Consider the following 14316-nt stretch of genomic DNA (forward strand, 5'->3'; position numbering starts at 1 on the left):
TATGCATGCTAGGAGGCCACACTCATATGAAGGGAGACTGCATGATTTCAGCCTGATCCATGCTTTTTGTATCAAGAGCTAGGTTTCAGTTCAGTTCAGCAAGTTCTTCTTGCAGTTTGGTTTTTTTCTTTCAGTTCTGCTCATCCCATTACAAAACTGCACTTCAGAATTGCCTTTATGCAACTAATATTGCAGTAATTAACTTTCATTTGATGGATGGTGTCTATAAAATGCTACTTCTTCAGCTTAGTACCCAATACTCACCACTGAGTATTGTGAACCTGGATGGATAGCAATACCCTAACTAATGTATAAAGCTCTATGTGTGCAGTTGCACAAATAAATAAAATAAGCTCACTTAATAGGGGAAGTGTGAGTCAACAAAACAAACCAAGGCACTATGCTAAAACAAAACCAAAGTATGCCTTGCCCATGCATTCCAAAGCCAGTTTTTCCAGGTTCTCTGAGTAGCTGAGAATAATTGAAGTCATGGTACCTTTCTGGTTTCTGTTTTTCTTAAAAGACCAGAGAAGAATTATGCTTCTTTTCAAACAGGTAGAACACACCTTAAAATAGTCCATGACATCGCACTTGGAATGCCTACATCTATCTGCAGATGGCTAACAATGTTCTTTATTACCCGATTACTGGAAAACTGAAGCTCTTTGCTTATGTTCATGTTCCATAGACGTGGCTTCTTCCATGTAGTTAAAATTAGATGTTTTCATCTCTTCCAAATGGCATCTTTCTGTTTGTTCCCTACTTTCCTAATCAAAGGCATGTCAGCCACAGAAAAATTTTTAGAAGTAGGTGTCTGCAATTTGTATTCTTTTAAGGGATACTCTTGCATATGAGCATGAACTCCTGCAAATAAAAAGGATGGTAAATGCTTCAACAGAACTTAGCATTTTATTCAAATGAATATCTTTTAATAATTTTTGCAATATTTGCTCAAGTATAGTAGAGTGTTCTATGTGCAGAGGCATATGCAGGTATCTGATCATTATCCCTGACCTTCAGATTTCTCCTTTTATACCTCCATTAAGCACCAATTTGTTACTAAAGCATACTTTGCAATTAAAAATTTATTGCTTAAAAAGAAAAGGCAGCTTCCTGCCTAGTTCTTAATTAATCTTTATTTGAGACACTTAAATATTTATGGTGACTTACTTCTCTTTTCATTATAAATACTGTAGTGATTCAAAGAACTTTTATGTTTCTGAAGAGTTTTCACTTTTACTGCAATAGGTACTCATTAAAAAAATTCAGTATCTATCTCAGTCTACAGACTGTGATGCTATTGCAGCTGTAAGTACAAAAATGTTAGGCTTAATGGTGGCGGATTGGTGCAGAAAGGGTCAGTTTTCTCTTAGGCCTCATCGTCCCTCCTTGAAAAGTGGAATAAAGAGCAGGTAAACTATTCCTGTGCCTGCTAGACATAACCAAGGTCCTGCTACAGTTTATGGAAACTGCACAGGGGACAGAGAAATACTTGATTTATGGGCTTAGCCTTCTGCCTTCATTAGCATGTGTTGTGCCAGAGTAGCACACTGCTCTCCTGCAGGACAGCAGCCGTGAGCGCCAGCGGGTTTTTGCTGCACCAAGACAAGTGTTTCGTGGCTCTCGTGCCCTATGCAGGCCACAGTCCAGTATCGGCACTGAGGGTTGGGTTGTCCTTCAACCCCTGACCCACCAGTTGCCTCGGCTGCAACCCCCTCGGCTCAGCCTCCAAGACAATTTTTAGACTTTCTCAACTCTGCTGAACCCCTGCTTATCTTACAGATTTTCCCAGGAGTGCCTGGGCTTGAAATCACCCACTGAGCCCTTTCCAGTATGCAACCTTTCAGTTCCCCCAACTATTCAGTGGTTTTGGTAATGATCTGGCTGATGGAATAGACTGCGCTTCCTTATCTTACAAACCTCCCCTGGAGGTGGACGGCCGAAGCTGGCCACCAGTAATTCCGCAGTTTGCTGTTTCTGACCTTCTTTCCTTCTGTATAGCCATTTTTCTGTCTATCACCTTTTCTTTATTGTCTGTTTTCTCTTTGGAGGACATTGAGACAGCCATGGAAGGCGAGGGAAATGTAATTTCTAAGAGGAATCTCATTTTCGTACACTGACACCAAACAAACAGGGTGGTATACAGGTGAGAAGGGAGTAGTTTAGGCTCATAGTCAGGGACTTACGAACCAAGTGGGATTCTGCATCACGTATTCTGTGGGAGGTCACACTTAGTGATCAAAGATCTTCACATAAGGAGTCATAATCTGTAAGCAATGGAAACAACCGGGGCTTTCCTTTTGGCATAAGGAAGGGTAAGGTGGGCCTCTGCATGCAAGTTAAATTATAGAAACATTACTGTGCTTCCGTGTGGCCAAACTGCCTATGACAATAGGATACACCACAGTGTTCTGGGAAACATAGCAGGTAAAATTGCTAAGCGGATATGAGAAAACTGAAATCTAAATTGCAGTACAAGCAAATGACCTGCTGCTATAAACTGTACCCTTACAGATTTGCTTACTGATTCCAGAATGCTATTTATTGTCTGTATAAGCTGTAGATTGATCAAAATTATTTGTTTCCGTTTATATCTTGTTGGAAAACTATGGGAGATCGCTGTTTGAATGAAGTAGATTACTGCCAATCATTCTCATACGTGGAATGAGGAAATTGAATAAGAGCTATTCTTGTAGTTTTCAGCTGAGTTATTTCACTAAAACCGTAGCTGAAAAGGTGGGATTTTTCACACTGTGTAACTGGAAATACTTAATGTAACCAGAGATCAATATTGATGCTTGAATGGATGAAATGACATTTTAAGTATTGCAGCGCTGAGTAAGGATAACATAACGGTATAATTGGTAATGCGTGATATGCATCAGGGATGTCAGCTGACCATAGTAAGTGAAATCTTGCTCATCTTAATCATGTCAATGGTTTCGAGGACGTCCCTGAATGAGATTCTTTTCTAATGTAAGGCCATTGATTTCATATATAAGTGAAATGGGATTGTGCTCACAGATTCTTATAATATGGTATGTGTCCATTCATTCTAGTCCTGGAATAAAAAATAGTTGATTAAATTGATACCATGTTAACAGTTTTTCTTCCTAGAACTCTTATATCTCCTGCACGGTTAGTTCTCTCTGCAAGTTGTTATGTTTGTGCTATGATTGTTCAGTTTCTTTTTGCTGGAGAGTGGTACTTTAATGGGTGTCATTTTTGTGATGTAAGCAATAACTGTCAGTAATTCACAGTGAGGCTTTTCTTCTCAGTTGCCTTCTGATAGCATCCCATTTCATTAGCCTTAGCTAATTACCGAGGTAGAGCAGTTTAGCAGATAACGCATTACCATGAAGGTTAAGTAAGCCTCACCTATGTGACGTGGGGCAAGTTATGTCGTTTCTCTGCCCTTACCTGTCAGAGATGTGTCATCTGTGTAAGTCTGCCTGCAGTGATGGAACCTGCATAGCATCTAGGATAGCTCACATGAATTTTATTTCTAGTTTTACTGCTTTCATTGCAAGGCCTGAGGCAGGTGGCTCAGCCTCTTCGTACAGTCTGCATAATACTGCTTCTCAACTAGTAAAAGATTTTGATACCTACTGCGGAAGAGAATGAGAACTCTAGAAGTGCTTAATATTTCTACTGAACAATATAGCACAATAAACATGATTGTATTTTCGAAGTTGAGATGGCATATTAACTAGACACAGTCTCTCAGAGATTCCCTGTTCTTAACCATTACTGATCAGTGTCTACTGCATACAGAAGAGGTTATCTCCTGCAGAGAGTGTCAGTGAAACAACCTTGTTCTTTCTTATCTGCACAGTCTTCCCTAGCTGTCAGTCCAGGCTTGTCAAACAAGGATACTATGCTGACCACCACATTCTTTTTTTGTCCATCCTCCCCAAAGCAATGCTTACTGAACTGTGCAAAGTTCTTCACGTATATCTTTGTGTTGCACGTGTCCTTATGAAACTAAGCGGAGGCAATTGGAGAAGTTTAAGCATGAATCTTGCTTCCTGACACACCGGGATAATCTTCAATAAAAACCCAGCTTGAGGTAGCACAGTGTCTGCCGCCTATGATTACTCATGTGCTTACTGGTTTTGGAGTATTGCTCAAAGTAGAACAGCACATCACAAGCAGGCAGGAGACTTCTCTAGCACAGCAGCCATGAAAAATATCTGTGTTTTATGGAGGGTTGGGACCAACTGAACAATCAGTATCGAATTAAGGAGGAGACAGCTGGGGGGAGTTGAAATCTTTTCCTCTCTTGTCATAGATACTGTGGTATTGCCTGTCTCTCCAAATGAAATAACAATAGGGAAGCCTCAGGGCAGATTGTCTGCTTCCCCTCTCTTGGGGAGTCTGCTTTTTTCCTTCTCAGCATATTAGAGGTGGCTGATCCATTGTAATGCAATGTCAAAGGCCTCTGGGACTTAAAAAGTGTTGTGTGTGTGTATTGGAAGGGCAAAGAAAAAGCACTGACCCTACCAGATGTGATCTTTTCAGGTGACACAGAGGTTTTAAGGAAAATCAGAAAAAAGAATGCACTTGGGTTGACCAAGCCTAAAGCAAATGAAATCATTCTAGGTGGTTGTCCAAACTTACAGCAAATATAATAATTCTAATTGGTTGCCCCCGTAGCTTACTCAAAACTCCTTCAGTAATATGGCAACCTTTGTTGGTCACAGCAAACTTGTTTTCTTATAGATTAAACTGTTTCACTACTGCTATAACGTTTGACAATAACATCTGTTAGATCCAAACAGCTATTTGGTTTGATGACATTTCATTCCTTTCCTGAAGAACTGAGAAGTATTTACTTACATGTTTGAGGAAGCGCTTTGCTTTGCTGAATATTTTGTACTCTCATGCAAACAATGATATCCAGGTGCAAACTAAGATGGTAGGGGTTTTTTTGCTGTTTCTTATTTAGTTCTTATTTCTGTTTGCTGTTTCTTATTTAGTCATTCCTTACTCACCTGTGTCTTTTGGGAAAGTTGTTTTCATTCATTCAGTAAGCAGAAACATTATTGTTACTATGAGGTGGCCATTCATGAACAGTATCATTTGTCCTGCACCATAAGGCACATAAGGCAGAAGTCAAAACAATTATTAACAATGCATAGCCAATAGCAAACAGCTGACAAACAACCCACACGCTAAAAACGCTTTGTCCAAATAATTCAGTATGTAATTAACAAATGCATTTGCAGAAATCTGATCATTAACAGTTTGCAAACGGGAAATAGGGTTGGATAATGCATTTACAAACTAGCTACAATGGATGTAGTAGGAAAGTAGGGTTGCATCCTCATGCTCCCTGAGAACAGAATCATTCCTTGTCTATATAAGGATTGCTCAGAGCAGTTCACGTTAGCTTAACTGAAGGTATGGAGTTCATGTATACAAGTGAGGTGCAACAGTATGGACCTTTTCACTGAAAGCAAAGTAGCATAAACACGTTGCCTGCTCCAAGGATGTGGTGAGTTGACCTTGGCCAGTGGCTAGGCACCCACCCAGCTGCTCTCTCCATCCCCTTCCTCAGAAGGACAGGGGGACAAAATAGGATGGAAAAAGCTCATGAGTCAAGATAAAGACAAGGAGATCACTTGTCAGTTACTGTCACAGGCAAACCAGACTCAACTTGGGGAAAATTAATTTAATTTGCTCCCAATTTGCTCCTTCCCACTCACACTTCTCCCCTGCTCCAGCCTGGGCTCTCTCCCATGGACCACAGTCCTTCAGGAAATACCTGTCTGCTCTGGTGTGGAGCACCCACAGGGGATATCTGCTCCAGTGCCTGGAGCACCGCCTCTGACCTTGGTGCTCCTTCTGTTGTTTGTCACTCATCTTTTTTCCCTCCTCCTCTGTCTGTGTGGCATTTTCTGCCCTTTCTTAAATATGTTCCCCAGAGATGCCACCAGCTTGGCTCCTCACAAAGGCCACACCTGCAGCCCCCCCCAGTGCCAACACTTTGACACCTACACCCAATGCAAAGAATTAAGCTATCAAAAATAATATTTTTTTTTTACCCTTTAACTTATTAATTTCATTATTTCTTTGATTACTCCTGTTTTCCATTGAAAAATAAGGCCAGGACTATACAAGGAGCTGTTGGCACACCAGTGTTATCTGAGATGTGTTTATTGCAGTGCTGCCGGGCTAGTAGAAGGTTTAACATCGATTCTTGTACCAGCGGGGGAAGCCCTGTAAGCATACTATAGTTCATATCATTTCTAGGCCTGGTACAAACTACAACAAAAAACTACTATTCTACCAAGGTTAAGTGCAAGTGGGTGGGTGAGACTAATGTGGGGGGAACTAGAATGTCCAGTAGAATAAAGCCATAGTTTGTAGGTGCCCTTGAGCTGCTTCATTGTCTCCACAGGGGTTTCAGCTGTCTTGGGATCTTTTCTACGCTGCGAAGTTTAATTCTCTTAGATGTGTTCTGGTAGACAAAGCAGTAAACTGCTATAAAAGCGATTGACAACATGGTCTGTTGTAGTCACATCCGCAGCAGGAGTCCTTTCCTGATCCACTCTGAAATACAGGTGTACTGTGCTCCACAGGCAAAGCATTCCTCAGGCTGGGCTCCAGCCACACCAGCAGTCCCACGTCACGCCACGGTAATAAAATCCCCCTGGAAAGGTTTTTGTTGTTTCCTGTCCCCCAGAAAAAAAACCCATAGATTTTTACTGGGGAATTTGTCAGCCAGTCAGGGACTTGGATACCTTGCCGTAGACCAACAGAAGTCTGCTACCTGAAATACCAGCATAAATGTAGTAACGTCCTGGGGCTCGTGGCAGTTAGCTTCTGTGCTACTGGAACACGTTCTTCTGACTGATGTGGTTCCCCTGAACGGTAACCCTTATTGAGTGGACAGGCATTGGGGTAAATACATGCCTGCATAAGAAAGCCTTTTGGCTTGGCCAGAATAATGATTTAATGTTAATTTAGGTAAACTGTTGAAGTTTACCTAAATTAACATTAAAAGTTATAAATAAGTTAAGTCTGAATAAGTTATGCAGACACACTTATTTGAATGTAAACCTCATTCATTTCCCATCAGTTTTGAATGGCTACCATTTCTCTGCATAGAGTATGAATGTCAAGAGTAGTCGCTGTTCCAATGTGGGTAGTTAGAAGTAGCTTTTTCTGCAATATCTTTTTGGCCTAGTTTCCCTTTTTTGGGCAAGACTCTTAGGAATTGGCTTAAATTTAGTCCAAATATGTGATTTCGGATTGATATAAACATATCTGCAGAGGGGCTTACATACAATTTTAAGTTCAAATAGTGCAGCCTACTGAGGCAGGTTTTAGGCTGGGGTTTTCTAAGGAGCCTCAGGACTGGCATCCAGCTGTTACTGAAGATTAAAGGGCTTCATAAAAAATCCTCTCATTTTATGGAAATAAGTAATGATACTGCCTTTTCTCCCCTCAAAAAAAAAAAGAAAAGAAAATGGTCTGTCTTGTGCGGTTAGTTATCTTCATCTTAACTGTTTAATCTAACTCATGATGGAGGAATAGAGATTTTTCCAGACAAATGCATAGACATAGGATATGTAGAATTGTCCCTTTCTGTTTATTGTGGTGATAAAATACGATTATTTTTAGTGAATAAGCAAGGTTGCTTCAACTCTGTATCCATCTTGTATTCATCCGATGCAGTTTCATAAAAGACTTTACCCTGCTCACTGTCATGCTACAAATGAAGAACTTGCCAGTTCTGCCATGGGATGGCTGATGCTTCCTATGAAATAAAAAGCTATGTTCAGAAAATGCTTTTATAACACTACAATGAAAATGTTCTGACTAGCTTCGGCTGACTACATCGCTGGTTGTGCAGGTGGCACCTAAGCTGTGGGGCACGTGTACGCAGAGTCGTGGTTGCCCAGATCATTAACCGTGGTTGCTATCGCTATTCCCTCCTGCTCCATGCCCATGTTATTTTTCAGTGAAAAGCAGCGTATGAGAGGAGGGATGTGGCGTAGCTGGGTGTGATCCCAGTCGCTGGGAAGTGAACCAGGACTTGGGCCTGAGGAGGATTTTCCTCCAGAATTTTTCCTTTCATAGTGGTTACTCAGTTTCTGATCAGGACAAAAAAAGGTTTTCATGGCTTTCTAAAGTGTATCATATCCTGAAAGCCGAATATGTTGCGCTAGCCAAAGCTAACTTTGTATTTTGGCCACTGTTGTAGATGGGATGCTGGCTTAGGTAGACAGATCTTCTGTCTGACCTAGTATAGCCGTTCTTATTTACTCGTTTGTGCAAGGTACCAAAACACTAAAAGTTTATCACAGGTCTGTATGGAGTATTTTTATAATTATCATTATATTCATTTTTTATTTCCAAAACTATGGATGGGCTTGTAAGGTCTCCAAAAAGAAAACCCTTCATTTATTCTAATTACCCTAGGCTGTGAAGCCGCACAGGGGGACCAGGGAATGTAGGAATTTCCTGCCCTCAAAAACTTCCTTGCACACTAGCTGGAGGCACGGTACACTTTCTAACATCTGCGTGTTGCAAGAGAACACCGAGAATGCAATAGCAGTGCAAAACAAATGAGGACATTGCCACAGCTGTATTTAAATCAGACCGGAGGATAACTTCCCTTGATATTACCCCACAGCACTCTGTAATGTTTCTTAAGCTGAAGGCTTATATTGTGTATCTTTGTGTAAAATACAGACTGGTCAGTGTTTGATTTACCACCGCAGTGAATTGCTTTTTGAAGCCCACACTTGTATGTGGCATCCACTGCATCCTGTGGCAATGAGTTCCACCGTTTAATTATGATCTTTGGGGAAAGCATCCTTTCTTGGGTTTCATGATTGAAACTTGCTAACTGCTCATTTTATTGGGACTGTTTCCTGTGCTATGAAATACAGTGAAAAAGCATTTTTTTATTCACTTTCTTGGTACTGTTCATGACTTTCTGGGGCTCTCTCACAGTCCTTCCCCTTGTTTGTCGCTCTTCCAATATGAAAATCGTAAAGCCATTTTTTTTTCTCTCCTAGTACAGAAGCCATTACATACCTGTGATCATCCTGTCACCCTTTTCTTTATCCTTCTATTGCTATCCTGTCATTTTTGAGATGAGATGACTGGAACTGTATTCAATATTCAAAATGTTAGGTGGGCAATGGATTTTTATGGCAGCATTATCATGTTTTCTTCTGCTGTTTTCTGTTCTTTTCCTAATATTTCCTAATATACTATTTTCTTTTTTTGACAGTTGATGAGGATTTAGGTGACATTTTCATAAAACTGTTTCCAAGCTCTCTTTCCCAACTAACAGTTAATTTCACTGTCTGTTTATAGATTTCCCAGGGTACAGGCATGAGACCTTAGTTATTTAGCCATGAAAACACAGCTAAATTACAAGAGTGTTTTAGGCTGTAAACAGGAGATTGTTGGTAGAATTTAATATTCGCTCAGTTCTACTGCCAATTCATATTGTTCTAGGTTTTGTTATACCAGAGATTCCTCACAACAAGTCTGTGAGGCAGTGTGAATGTTTCCCACGGACCCCATCTTTTTAGGAGGTTGTTCATTATTTTAACAGAACATTAATTCTAAGAGACTCAGTCAGGAAAGAGTGCATTCAATGAGTTTTATCTGAGAGGGTTTTGCGAATTTTGCCATTGTAAGGCATATCCTCACCAAAACCAAGGGAATCCAAACAAATGTATAATCCTTTGCTGTACTAACTCGATGGAGATTTCATTCCATAGTCTTCAATATCAGATAGAGATGCATAGCCCTTCAGTTTTTTTCGTAGCTGAAATGTGCTATTACTATCATAATGGTTGCTAAGATGAAGTTTTGGAGCTTAATGAAATCTGGAATTAAATAAATCACCTCAGGATTGTTAAAACCTAGCTGCGAAAGAACTTTAAATAGTTGTTTCTAAAAGAAATGCTGACAAAATAAATATATTATTGCAAGTCAATCAGTCTTATTTCCAACTTTAAAACACTTGCTGTGTTATATTTCAATGATCACTGTCAAAAATTCCCTAATGGGCCAAAGAGACCTCAGTATCATATCACAAGCAGAGATCTTTTTTTAAATGAGGTTTTCGGCACTCTCCTTTCATAGAGTATGAGTCATTTGACTTTTTGGTTGTTAACGTAAGCACTTGTTTTCAAATTTGTGGCTGCACTACAGTAGAGAAGCTAGAGGTGTATGAAGATTTCCTGTTAATGCAGTTTTCTCGGAGAAGGAGATCTGTTCCTTATTAATTCTGTTTATCCCTATGCATTATAGGCAGAGTTTTCTTCGTATGGCTTTTTTTTCCATTCCAGTCTTAGTCCTGCTGATCTTGAAGAGATCGGTGATGGAAACATTATTTTATAGCTGTGGTGGGTTGACCTTGGCCAGCAGTCAGACACCCACCCATCTGCTCTCTCATTTCCCCTTCTCAGCAGAACAGGGGGAGAAAATATGATAAAACATCTTATGGGTTGAGATAAAGACAAGGGGATAACACACCAGTTACCATCATGGGCAAAAAGCAGACTCAACTTGGGGAAAATTAATTTAATTTACAGTCAGTTAAAAATAGAATAGGATAGTGAGAAACAAAGACAACACTAAACCCATCTTCTCTCTACCCCTTCTTTTTCCCAGGCTCAACTTCACTCCTTCATTGCCAACTCTACAACTCCCAACCTTTTCCCTCTACAGTCCGCATAGGTGGAAGCACTGGTCATCTCCCAGTCTTTTGGTTTCATTTTGATTTGGACAGCTGAGATGTTTCCTTGACTCAGTTAACTGTCCTGTCCATTAAGGACAACTGGAAATTACAATGCTAGACCTAAAATGCAGAATAATGTTATGAGTACAAAGGGACATCCTCAGCTATTAGATCACAAATAAGGAGGCCAAATACATGAACTAGTCAAAAAGATAGCTAATGAACTCTAGTCAATTGTTTGAAAGACATTTAGGGACATGATTTTATATGCCTGTTTTGGAAAATCATTTACTCCAGCATATTGGTTTATTAAACCAGAAAGGAGCTGGACCTCTTTCACTGTTCTCTCAAAACTGGAACAGCTTAGAAATGTAGGTATGCAAGAGAATAAATTAAATAATTACTCATTTTATTGTTCTGATTCCCTGTGCACTCCAGGAAGCCTGATCTGAGCAGTTCAACTTGTAGAAGCCCATAAACTCTCTGCAGATTCAGTGGTGGAATAAAAAATTATTTTATGAATGAATAACCTCATAAGCAAGTTATTTTGGACAAGTTTTGGTTTAGTATTTGATAGGTGATATAATTACTAAGTTCTTGATTCGTCTTCTTTTCAGAGCATACTCAAGACCTTTAGATATCTTCATTGAGACCGCAGAGTGACTGCAAAAACTGACCAACAGCAGCAGTTTTTTAAATATCACTGGTCTTCTGACAAGTAAGTTCTTCATTCTCAGTTTTGTTTTCTCCCATGTAGCCCTGACTTGTATTTTATCCTTGTATTTATTATATGGACTACCATATTCATTTTCTGGGCCAATTGAATGTGAGTGCAAATTAAATAGTATGAAACTGTTCTTAATCTTTCCCAGCTAGAATGAAATCTGTCAATATTACAGATATAATTGAGATGAAGTACTTGCTCACCTGATTATTCCAACTGGTAATGCCAGCGGGACTGTACTCATATCTCTGGACATTTTGGGGCTTTTTCCTGGTAAAAGGTTAAATGGTTAAAGCTTCTTTTCTGTCGCTAGAATTGTGTGGCATCAGGGTCAGGAGATGCTTGCTCATTTGCAGTTGGGCTCTTCTTTCTCTTCTTGGGAGCTTCCAGAGGTTACTCATATTAAATGAGACCCTAAAATTTGCCAGGATTCACATGGATACAAAAACTGTCTTTATATGCCTCCTTTGCCCATTTAGTCTCTTGTGTTCCCTTTGCTTGTCTTACTCTTAGAAAGGTTGAACTGCTTAGTCTCAGCTTTATACTACATCAGGAGTTTGCTGACACTGCATCTAAATGAGTACCTTACACAGTGCAGTCCACCTAGTACAGCAGGTTATACCAGAATAGCCCTTTAATACAACTTGTTTCCGTAACTATGCTTACTATTTATACGGCAGCAATACCTGACTCACTTTCTCCCACCGACTTTGCATTGTCTTTCTCAAATTCCCCTGCATTCCCCAAAATTTAGACCTCTGACTGCCCTTAAAACTTCTCACGCCTGTTTGTCACAAATGAGTGGTTAGGACTGCTTAAAGAATTACTGTCAAAGGTATTAGCTGTCATGTCCGAATTTCTCAGGATGATGACTCGGGTTTGCTGATTCCCAGGTCAGGATTAAGGTGAAACGACACCAGGGATCCTTTAACACACAACACTTAACTTTTATTTGCTCACAACAAGAATTGGCATGCTCACCACAAAAATTGGTATGCTCACAACAAAAATTGGCATGAAACTACATCAATAAACTGTGTAACATGTGCTAACCATACATCACTAAGCATATACTACAGGCTTTGCTTATTTAGGGATCAGTTCAGGGAAAATAATGAGGAGAGCCCTCCCGTTGGGTGAGGAGGTTCAGAGCAGACCCCCTTGCTTTCTAGACTCCTTCTCAGAGAGGCGCCCAGGGGCAGCTGGATCCACTCCTAGTCCCAGACTTGGTCAGCGGTTTATGTCTAAAGGGATGAGGTGTAGGGATTATGGGAAAAAAAAGGGAGAGAGAGAAAAGAGAAAGATTTCACTGGTCCTGGGTCCAGTATTGGTCCAGTCAGCCGAGGGTCCTGTTATTGGGACCCGTTATTTCGAGGGGTCAGTGTTATCGGAGCAGGGACCTCCCTGTCCTGTTGTCCTGTTGCTGATGTCCTGTGCTGATTGGCTTCTTTTCACCTGCTGTTCCTTGCTAGGCTGGGTTCGTTGTTATGTAGAGTTCGTCCTTAGGCAGAATTTGTCCCACCACAATGTTTGAGAAGTTAACTCTTTCAGTCTGTCACATTAGCAAAAGTGATTTAATAGGAGTTTATAAAAGCGCGACTTCAGAGTTTGATGGCAAGGTTCACTCTATTACTTAATAGATGGGTGAAGTGTACAAAGTAAAATCAAGTTGGAATCAAACTAGAATGATTTACCAGAGACCAAAAATGCAAAAGATTAAGGGAGAAACATACAAAGAAAGATCAAGCTAGAATTGATTTTTCATGATTTGTATAAAGATGGGGAGGGCAGAAAGGTAAGGGAGACCCTCCCGTTGAGTCACAAGGTTCAGAGAAGACCCCCTTGCTTTCTAAACTCCTGTCGGAGCTTAGGTGTGGCTGGATCTGCTCCTAGTCTCAGACTTGGGTAACAGTTTTTGTCTAAGGGATTATGTGTGTAGCAGCAGTCTGATGTTCATTTACAGTTTGAGGTAAGTCACAAGTTTTAGTAAAAATCACTGGTTAATTTAACATTTACAAAGGGGTTCAATAGAATATACCTAGGTCAAGTCACACATGCATGCACACAGACACAAAGATATATCTATATAGATATATATATATAAACAGAGGTATACCTGTTAAAAATTCTTGTCGAATTCAGTGAAATATTCACGTGAAATGTCTCGGCATTTCTCAATGGGCAAAGGGTTCAGCCTCAAGGAGTGAAGGGCATCAGCCCAGGTTCCCTCATCAGCTTTCGGCGACAGTCCTCTGATTTTTGCAAATGAGAGAGTTTGTGAGCACTCAGAGGGAGATGCTGGTTGCAGCGCGCTGCGGTCCAGGAGAGCTCGAAGGGCTTCACTTGGGACCGCTGTTTGTAGGTTTGCGAGATGATTGACTTTGGTCATTGTAATTTCATTCCAGCCATAATTCTTGTCAGATAACCGCAACAGTAAGTCATGATCCAAGGAGGAGGAGTCTCAGGTACGGTTCCAGGCAACAGGAATTTGAGGTGCATTTCGGGGGTGCCTAATTGTCCCGACTCACTGTACCATAGCCAGGATAAGAAAGTACTGGGCTGTCCCAACTCACTGTGCAAGAACACAGTGTTGGCTGGTCCCGACATCGCAACGTGGCCTGGGAGGGCTGCACATCCCCACTGTTCAGGCTTGATACATACTACCCCAAAGGTAACTGATGTACAATGAGGGAACTTGAGCCTTGAAAAGGGTCTTTGGACTTTGCTCTTCTTCCGTAATTGTTAGATTTCCTGGACTCTGTTGTGGTTATACTGGGAAATGGGAAGAGGTGCTTGTCAGACCCTTGGCTTCAATTCTAAAGGAACAAGAGAAGAGCTTTTTTCAAAGTTTTTTAAGCTTTTAAAAGTAATCTACAAG

The 14316-nt window shown here is 40.5% G+C and overlaps 1 protein-coding gene across 4 annotated transcripts in view; it reads left to right on the top strand.

Annotated features, from left to right (window-relative positions):
* Nucleotides 1-14316, top strand: part of LOC142028843 (poly(rC)-binding protein 3-like) — a 522814-nt gene that overhangs the window by 328079 nt on the left and 180419 nt on the right. For all 4 annotated transcript variants that reach the window (XM_075022739.1, XM_075022740.1, XM_075022732.1 and 1 more), the window contains one exon: nt 11332-11432. The gene's annotated coding sequence lies outside the window, so the exon portion shown is untranslated. The remainder of the gene's footprint in view (nt 1-11331; nt 11433-14316) is intronic.

The sequence above is a fragment of the Buteo buteo genome, chromosome 3, assembly GCF_964188355.1.
Source record: "Buteo buteo chromosome 3, bButBut1.hap1.1, whole genome shotgun sequence".
NCBI classification, from domain to species: Eukaryota; Metazoa; Chordata; class Aves; order Accipitriformes; family Accipitridae; genus Buteo; species Buteo buteo.